We start from the raw sequence: 9,063 nt of genomic DNA on the forward strand, positions 1-9,063 counted from the left end.
TGGCCTCTCCCGTTGCGGAGCACAGGCTCCGGACGCGCAGGCTCAGCGGCCATGGCTCACGGGCCCAGCCGCTCCACGGCACGTGGGATCTTCCCGAACCGGGGCACGAACCCGTGTCCCCTGCATCGGCAGGCAGACTCTCAACCACTGTGCCACCAGGGAAGCCCCAGTCATTATTCTTTAAATAAGCTTTCTTCTCCTTTTCCCCTCTCTTCTCCCTCTGGAACTCCAATGATGTATACATTATTTTTTATGGTGCCCCATAATTCCCCTAGGCTTTCTTCATCCTTTGCCATTCTTTTTTCTTCTTGCTCATTGATTGGATAATTTCAATTGGTCTATCTTCGCACTCATTGATTCTCTCTTCTGTTTGCTAAAGTCTACTGTTGAAGCTCTCCATTGAATTCTTCAGTTCAGTTATTGTATTCTTCAGCTCCAAAATTTCTGTTTGGCTCTTTTTAATTTTTTCTGTCTTTTTTAGAACTTCTCATTTTGTTCTTGTATTGTTTCCTGATATCATTAAATTGTTTATCTGTGTTCTCTTGTAGCTCTCTGAGCATCTGTAGAATAATTATTTTGAATTCTTTATTGGGAAATTCCTGGATCTCCATTTCTCTGGGGCCAGTTGCTGAAATTTTACTGTATTCCTTTGGTGGAGACATGTTTCCCTGATTGTTCATGATCCCTGTAGCCTTCAATAGATGTCAGCATATTTGAAGAAGCAGTCATTTCTTCCAGACTTGATGGGCTGAGTTCTGTAAGGGAAGCCTTTTACCTGCAGAAGGGGGCATACTGGATCACGTTGTGACACTGGGTCTACTGGTGCAGGGTGCCAAGTGTGGTCTGGAGAAGTGCAGTGTCTCTTCAGCTCAGGCCGCTGTGTGGTCCTTGGTGAGTACTGCATGGGGCGGGGCCTGGGGGCGGTCTGCAGTGGCTGCAAGGGCTGTTAGGATCCTAAACAGTACCTCCAGTTCCACTAGCTAGTGTAGGCAGTGGGGGTGGCCAGAACTGGTGGTATACAGACACTTGGTTGTGGAGGCCAGCTGCAGGTGCCCATGTAGTGACTGAGGCTAGTTGCACACACACTCGTAGTGATGGGAACCAGGGCAGGTAGCAAGGGTCGGGCTAACTATGTGCTCTCTAGTAGCTGCAGGGGACCTGGCTATTCACATGCTTTCCTGTGGCTGCATACTCTCCCCTGCTGGGTGTGCACCCTGCAGTGGAGGCTGGTGATGGGTTCAGGCTGGGGGCGTGCAGGTGCAAAGCCAGCGGTGGGCACAGGTGGGCAGGGTGGTGCGGGCCAGTGACAGGACACGGCCTGATCTGGGCCCACAAACAGCTGTGGTTGTGGGTGCACTCACCCATGGCTGCTCACTCACCCGTGGCTACACACCCTCCCCCTGGGCTTTCAGGCTGCAGTGGTGCACAGCAACAGGGGCTAGCCTCCAGAGCAGGCATGGCCGTGGGATCACCTAGGGGTGGGGGGTAGGCTGGGATTTTGCACTTAGGCAGCTGCAGAAGCTCCACCCGGCTGTGAGCATGGCTCCAGGGCTCTGGTAGGGGTGGGGAGGGACTCAGGCGGCTGGCCTCTTACACTTGCCCAGCCGCAGAGAGCTCACTGGCTGCAGGTGTGATCCCGCTTCTGGTGGGTGGGGTGGCAGTAGGTGGGGAGCGGGGAGAGACTCAGGTAGCTAGCGTCATTGAACAGAATACCTGTGGGGCCAAAGCTGGAGAGATCAGCAGCGCGTCCGCAGCAGCTGTGCTGGCCATTGGCTTCATAAGTGGGGAAATCTGTTTCCGTGCAGAGCGGGTCTTTGTGAATCACGCTCTCTCCCACTACGTGTCTGCTAATAATAGCCTCTGCTTTCTTTCTTAGCTCGTAGCTGGCTGTATTGACATTTCAGCTTTGCTGGTGGGGTGGGGTGAAACTGAAGCGGAACCTTCGTGAGGGGTCCCAGGAAGCTGAGGACGCTGTCACTCACCCCACTCTTGAGGAAGGGGTGAGTTCTGGTGAGGGGAACTCTTTCTAGCTGGGAGCTTCCTTCTTGGTCCTGAGCAATGCCAGCTGCAGGGGTTGGGGTGGAGGGGTGATGGGGGCAGAAAGAATTCGTTTTTCTTTTCTTTGTGTGTGATTGTTCTCAGGTTTTTTGTCCCACGGTGTTGCTGAAAGTTCCTAAGTGGACTCTAGAGGTCTCCCAGAGCTGTTTTTGTTCAGGGAGCGTGTCCAGTCATTAATCTTTGTAGGGAGATCAGGAAGCTGGGTTCTCCTACGTCACTATCCCGTAACCTAATTTTCACTTACGAATGGACCTATTAAGAAATGGAGTGATTTTGCTTGGAGAAAAGAAGCCTTCAGAGTGGCTCAATAATATTTATGTAATCTACATTTTTATATTTATTTTGTGCATAAAGGATTTCTATCTGACAGAAAAGGCCAGTTATCGTCAAGATCTTTACTCTGAGAACTGTACCCATCTGATTTCTGGAAACAGCCCAAAGTATTATATTCTGAAACTTCATCCTTCGGAGAAGACTACTCCAAATACAGTAAATCTGACTTATATTTTTAAAAATTAGGCTCAAAAGATCTTCATAAGTCTCAGAATTACATTAGAATATTAAGTAATCACCAAGTTTACCATTATGTTAGATCACTTGATTACTAAACGCTGCTTCCTCTTTCCAGTCATGCAATTCCCAATTAAGTAACAAGAAAATCACCAGCCCTCCCGCTCACATAGATGCTAAACATCCCTCTTTCGGATCAGATGGGGGACGGTGGGGAATTCAGGGCAGAAGGAAGGAATCACCTTTGTCTTTCCTGAGATTTTAGAGCAAATTTCAGATATCCTTGCATTGGTTGATAAGAAAAAAGAACCATGATATCTAAGCATTTCCTGGGGTTAGTTAACGCGCCTGTAGTGGCTGAAAATCACCAGAGCACACGATTCACATGGTAGTTATTCCATATGTAGCTAATGAAGTTCAGCACACCTATCTGATGATCCTGTTTTCCATTTGGGAGCTCTGCAGCACCTATCCATGGCTAAAATATTAAACTAAGGCAACTCTGCTGTCAACTTCCTGGTGGATTTATTACTCGGTGTTTCATTCTTCTAGGGCCAATGTGCCTGTGACTTTACTGAGATCAAAGGCCACATCCAACTCACAATGAAAGTAGACTGTAAAACTCCTTTTAGGAATATGACTTTTTGCACTTTTTTCCTTTGTAGAAAACATTCAGCAAATTTTACTTTCCACTTGGTAGGTAGAAAAATGCATTTTGAGAAATCTTCCTCTTTAAGATATTGTATATGGAGAGTGGAGGTGGAAATAGGGAAAAAATGAAACATCACTAGATGATACAGCATTAATTAGACGGAGTGAAACAAAACAGGGAATATTAAAATAAAATGGAGTGATTCTTTTTCCTTGCTTTAAAAAAAGTAAATAACATTTCAGTTGATTGCAGCGTGGCCCCGATTTTCCACTTCTCTCTATCCATGCCCTCTGATATGTGGCTTCACAGTTTCTTCCGTCAAGAGGAGGAGTGTATTTGCTCACCCCTTGAATCTGGGCTATTCCTGTGACTTGCACTGACCAATAGAATGCAGTGAAATTGATGTGTGTGTTCCAGAGTCTAGACCTCAAGAAACCTGGCATGCTTCTCTTCTCCCTTTCTCTCCTCGACCTTTTCCATGATCGTATGCCCAGGCTAGCTTGCTCGAAGGTGAAATGTGTAGAATGGAGCAGATTCGGCCTAGTAGTGCCGAATCTGGAGGGGTCCAGGATGAGAGTTGAAGGTGATTATATTCATGCTCACATTGCGTGGGAAAGTTTTCTGGGGGTTTTACCATAAAGAACATGTTGGCTTTACTATGCGTAAAAACACTATATCCTTTGAATTGTCATGACTTACGTGGAGTTTTACTTGCTTTGAAAATCCCTGGGATCATGGATCCCAAATTGTTGCCACGTAGAAAATACAGGTAATTTATTTTAGACAGTTCTGCCCAAATGACTCGCATGTTGTTCTGTCTATGTAGAAATAAGCTATCGGGCAATCTTACTGTCTGAAACAGAACTAAAAACTGGGGATGAGGGCAGGAGGAAGTGTCTGAGCTGCCAAAATAGAACTAAAATCCACAAACAGTGCATTAAACTCTGAAACCAAATCTGCCTAAAACAATCTGAAATTCAGTCAGAGCTTTTTCACACTTGCCATAACAAGCTTCGTGATCTTGGTCCCAGGGTTAAAAGAAGAGAGAAGAATTATTAGAGGCATACACACAATGGTACCAAGTGACATCTGAGAACCTAAAGAAAGGACAAAGAAAGAAATGCTACAAGCAGACTCAGAAACTCAGAAGCGGGCTTCCCTGGTGGCGCAGTGGTTGAGAGTCTGCCTGCCGATGCAGGGGACACGGGTTCGTGCCCCGGTCCGGGAAGATCCCACGTGCCGTGGAGCGGCTGGGCCCGTGAGCCATGGCCGCTGAGCCTGCGCGTCCGGAGCCTGTGCTCCACAACGGGAGAGGCCACGGCAGTGAGAGGCCCGTAACTCAGAAGCATAACAATCCGGGGTCATTTAGTGTAAGGGCAAAGAGGTCCATGTACCTCAACAGAACTTAAAGGCATCATGGTACTGTATTTCTTTTTTTTTCTTTTGGTACTCTATGTCTTCATTCATTCATTCATTCATTCATTCATTCATACTCAACAAATGCTATATACACTGAGCTTTTTCTCTGGTCAGTGTACTGGCCAGAACCTAAAGGGCTGGGAATACTCATTAGAACCTACAATTTGACACAGTAACATGTGTAATGGCAATGATGTTTTTAATACTCCATCCACAAAAGAGTTAAATCATGTTGAGTCAGCTAAATATTCATGCACAGTGGTTAAGATTTTTGCCTATGTTTAAAGGGTAAATTTTCAGTTATCTGGGAAGTGCAGATATTGAGAATGACTCATTTCAGGGTGTTCCTAGACGGCTTAAGTTTTGCATTATTAGTATGTCTAATAATAAGTTAGTATGTTTAATTTCCGGTACAGGAATGTCCACATTTCTTGGAGAAAGGGAAGGAGAACTTGTATAGTTTTCCATAAAGAAAGAAACTTTGTTTACAATTCATTTAAAGATAAAAATCAAGAATTAGGTTGCTTTAAAAGTGGGAAGGGGAAAACAAAGTTACATGATATTTAAGGCATTAAAAAAGAAAAGTAGTTTTATTCTTATAAAAACAATTCCTTAAATCTTCTGCTGAAAGTGAAAAATACAGAATATACTAAAAAAATTTTTTCTTTTACCTTTCACTTTCTTACTGGTGTTTAAAAACAAAATTAGTTATTTTCAGAAATGAGGAAGTTTTGACCTGCTGGATAAAGTTCTGCTGCAGGTGGTATTGATTGCTTTCAGATGGCAGAGAACTCATAAGCTCTTCTCTAAGTGGAGATTATACTGGGAAAATGAATCCAAAGCATACCCAGCATTTAGAAAAAACATAGCCTTGTTAAATAGTCATGAGACCCACAAGTCACATGGAAAAGACAGATTGAACTACACAATAAAAATTCAGACACTTACAGTTCAAGATGGTGAACTGACCCTAAGCAATTCTCCTTCTCTTTCTCCCAAGACTCATAAAGCACATTTAAAAATAATAATAGTATAACCCATGCAAAAAGAATAGAAGAGGACCATCAAGGGATAAAAGTTTTCAACATATTCCTAGAAGCTGGATAATTGGTAGAGGAGTGGTGATTCATGAACTGGGACGGAGGAAACCAAAACCAGAATTATGTGAGGAGACTAAAGCTTAGGGAGATGCCTACCTATCCTGAAGAATGCCAGAGGCTTTAGGGACGTGGAGATACCAGAGATAAAGAAGGAGAATAGTGACAACTGTGACTGACAAGAGTAGCATCCCTCATCCAACCAATGAAAGTTCCAGAAGGAGTACAGAGGTAGCAGGTGGGAGAAAAACATCAAAGAGATAAGATAATTTATCTGAGCTAAATGACACAAGTCATCATGCTGATAGATTCCACTGAGTAACCAGTACATTGAAAACACATCCCCACATCTAGACGCAGTTTTACAAAATGTCAGAATATCAGGTTAAAGCAAGACGGCAAGAGCCTACAGAGAAGAAAAATTAAATCAAAATCAAACAAATCAAAACAGAGTTAACCCATACTGCAGAAAGACTCAAACTGTTTCTACCAACACTGGCAACTAGAAGACCATGAGCTAAGGCCCTCAAGTTTTGCTGGAAGTTATATTCAACCTTGAATTTATGCTATCTCAGAGTAGGGCCTCTCAAAAGCAGAGTTTAAAGCAAAGATTAAAGTGGTGATACTTTGCTTGCTAGGTATAAGCCCAGGGTGGTGAGGGTGAGGAACAGGGGAAGTGAGGCAAGGAAGTATGAAGCACCAGATGTTAAGCATCACTGCACTGACCACCGATTCGCAGTGAGCCCCAAACTCATTACGTGTGTATGCTCAGTGCTTGAGTCTTCTCTCGAAGGCCTTTGAAAGGCACTGCACCTCCAACTGGTCCAAGAAAGAAAGGAGTGGGAATTTATCTTGCCAGTGTATTCCTCTTGTCTGTTTTCCACTGGTCAAGATCCATTCCATGGGACTATAACCTCCTATGATATTGCAGTATAAGATATATATATATAGATAGATAGATAGATAGATAGATAGATATATTCCAGGCTACTGGCCAGATCTCCTAAAACCTTTGTAATTTCCTAAGCAGTATAGGTGCTAGGAACATCTTTTGTTCTAATATTTGGTCTTTGACCCCAGTTGCTGATACAGAACTCCTAAATCTCTTGGAATTTCCTGAGTGATGGGAGCATCTTTGGTTCGAATGTGGCGACTGTTGGTGGACAGAATTCTAGAGAGTTTTAGTATAGGGGCTGGTCACCTGAAAGACCAAGCCATAATTAGAAGCAGGGAAATTTCAGCTCCACTCCCCCATCCTCCAGAAAGGGGAGAGGGGCTGGTGATTGAGTTAATAACTGATCCTGCCTGTGGGATGAAGCCTCCATAACAGTCTCTGAACAGCAGAGTTCAGAGAGCCTCCAGGTTGCTGAACACATAGAGGTGCTGAGAGGGTGGCACATCCCAAGAGGGTGTGGAATCTCTGCGGCTCCTCCCCCATACCTCAAGCTATGCATCTCTTCCATGTGGCTATTCCTGAATTGTATCCTTTTATAATGAACTGATAATCTAGAAAGTAAAATGTTTTCCTGAGTTCTGTGAGCTGATCTAGCAAATTATCAAAGCTGAGGAGGGGACTGTGGGAACCCCAGTTTATAGCCCATGGGTCAGAAGTACAGGTGAGAGCCTGGGACTTGTGATTGGCATCTGAAATGGGAGCCATCTTGTGGGACTGAGCCTTTAACTTGTGTAATCTGTTGATAACTCCAGGTAAATGGAGTCAGAACTGAATTGAATTGTAGGACACCCGGCTGGTGTTGGAATATTGGTCACACTTTTGGGTTGCATCGTCCAGCCTCAGTGACGTGTCAGGAACTAGAAAGACATCATGCTCTGCGTCGGGACATTTCATTGAAGTCTGTGTGGGGAGGAAAGGAGCCAGCCCACACAGATGGGGCTCTGACCAAGAGGGAAAGAAAGGATGCATTTGAGAGAATCGGAGAGAAAGAAGCACATAGTTTATATCCCATAACCCAGCTAAACACTCCATGGTGAGGCAGAATAAAGACATTTTCTGACTTCCATTTTCTTTTTTTTGAATTAGTTATTTATTTTGGCCATGCCTCGTGGCTTGCGGGATCTTGGTTCTCCCACCAGAGATTGACCCGTACCCTCAGCAGTGAAAGCACCGAGTCCTAACCACTGGACCACCAGCAGTTAGCCAGGGAATTCCCTCGAATTATTTACTGAGATATAATACATGTAAAGCAAAGTGTATAATGAGCACTAATCTTGATTGTACAACTCGAGAATTTTTTACATATGTAGGCACCGTGTAACACCGTGAAGATCGCTATATAGAACATCTCCAGAACCCGATTTCCCTCATGCCCCTTGACAGTCAATCCCCTACCCGTTAGAGGTAACCACTGTTCTGACTTCTAATATCATATACTTGTTGTTTTTTGCAAACTCTGAATTTCATACACATGGAATCCTGTAGTATATGCGGTTTTGTGTCTTTTGCTCAAAAATCTTCCTGCGATTCATCCATGTTGTGTGCAGCAGAAGTTGGTTCTTTTTTATGGTGGTATAATCGTCCATTGTGTGATGCCACTGAAATTCATTTATCCATTCTTCCATTACTAAACATATGGTTTGTTTCCAAGTTTGGGTTATCATGAGTAAAGCTGCTCTAAACATTCTTATATATCTTTTGGTAGACATATGCCTATATGTAGGAGTCAGATTCCTTGATCATAGAATAGAGTATTTTTTGAAGGTTTTTCTTTTTTCTTTTTATTTTTTTATTTCTGGCTGTGCTGTGCAGCATGCGGGATCTTATTTCCCCAATCAGGGATCAAACCCATGCCCCCTGCAGTGGCAGTGCAGAGTCTTAACCACTGGACCGCCAGGGAAGTCCCTGAGTAGTGTATGTTTAGCTTTAATAGACACTTTCAAACTTTTCCAAAGTGGTTGTCCCAATTTATAACTTACTAGCACACTATGAAGGTATAATAATTAAGAAAGTGTGGTGTAAGGGCAAGGATATAAAATAAGCTATATATATTTTTTCAAGTTTATATGTATATTCAACTTAATATATATTAATAAATCAAGTTAATATATTAACTTGATGTAAACCAAATGTACGATTGCAATTAAGTCAAGGGGAAGGATGGTCTTTCCTATAAATGGTGCTGGAACAATTCTACATCCATATGGAATCATATAAGCCTTGACCTCTACCAAAATTAGAGATTAGCGTAGACCTAAGTGACCTAAATGGAAAAGGTAACGAACAAAACTTCTAGAATAAGACATAGGAGACTATATTTATGATCTTGGGGGTAGGCAAAGATTTCATAAACAGTGTACGATGAGCACTAA

The sequence above is a fragment of the Lipotes vexillifer genome, unplaced genomic scaffold (assembly GCF_000442215.2).
Source record: "Lipotes vexillifer unplaced genomic scaffold, Lipotes_vexillifer_v1.1 scaffold847, whole genome shotgun sequence".
Taxonomy (NCBI): Eukaryota; Metazoa; Chordata; class Mammalia; order Artiodactyla; family Lipotidae; genus Lipotes; species Lipotes vexillifer.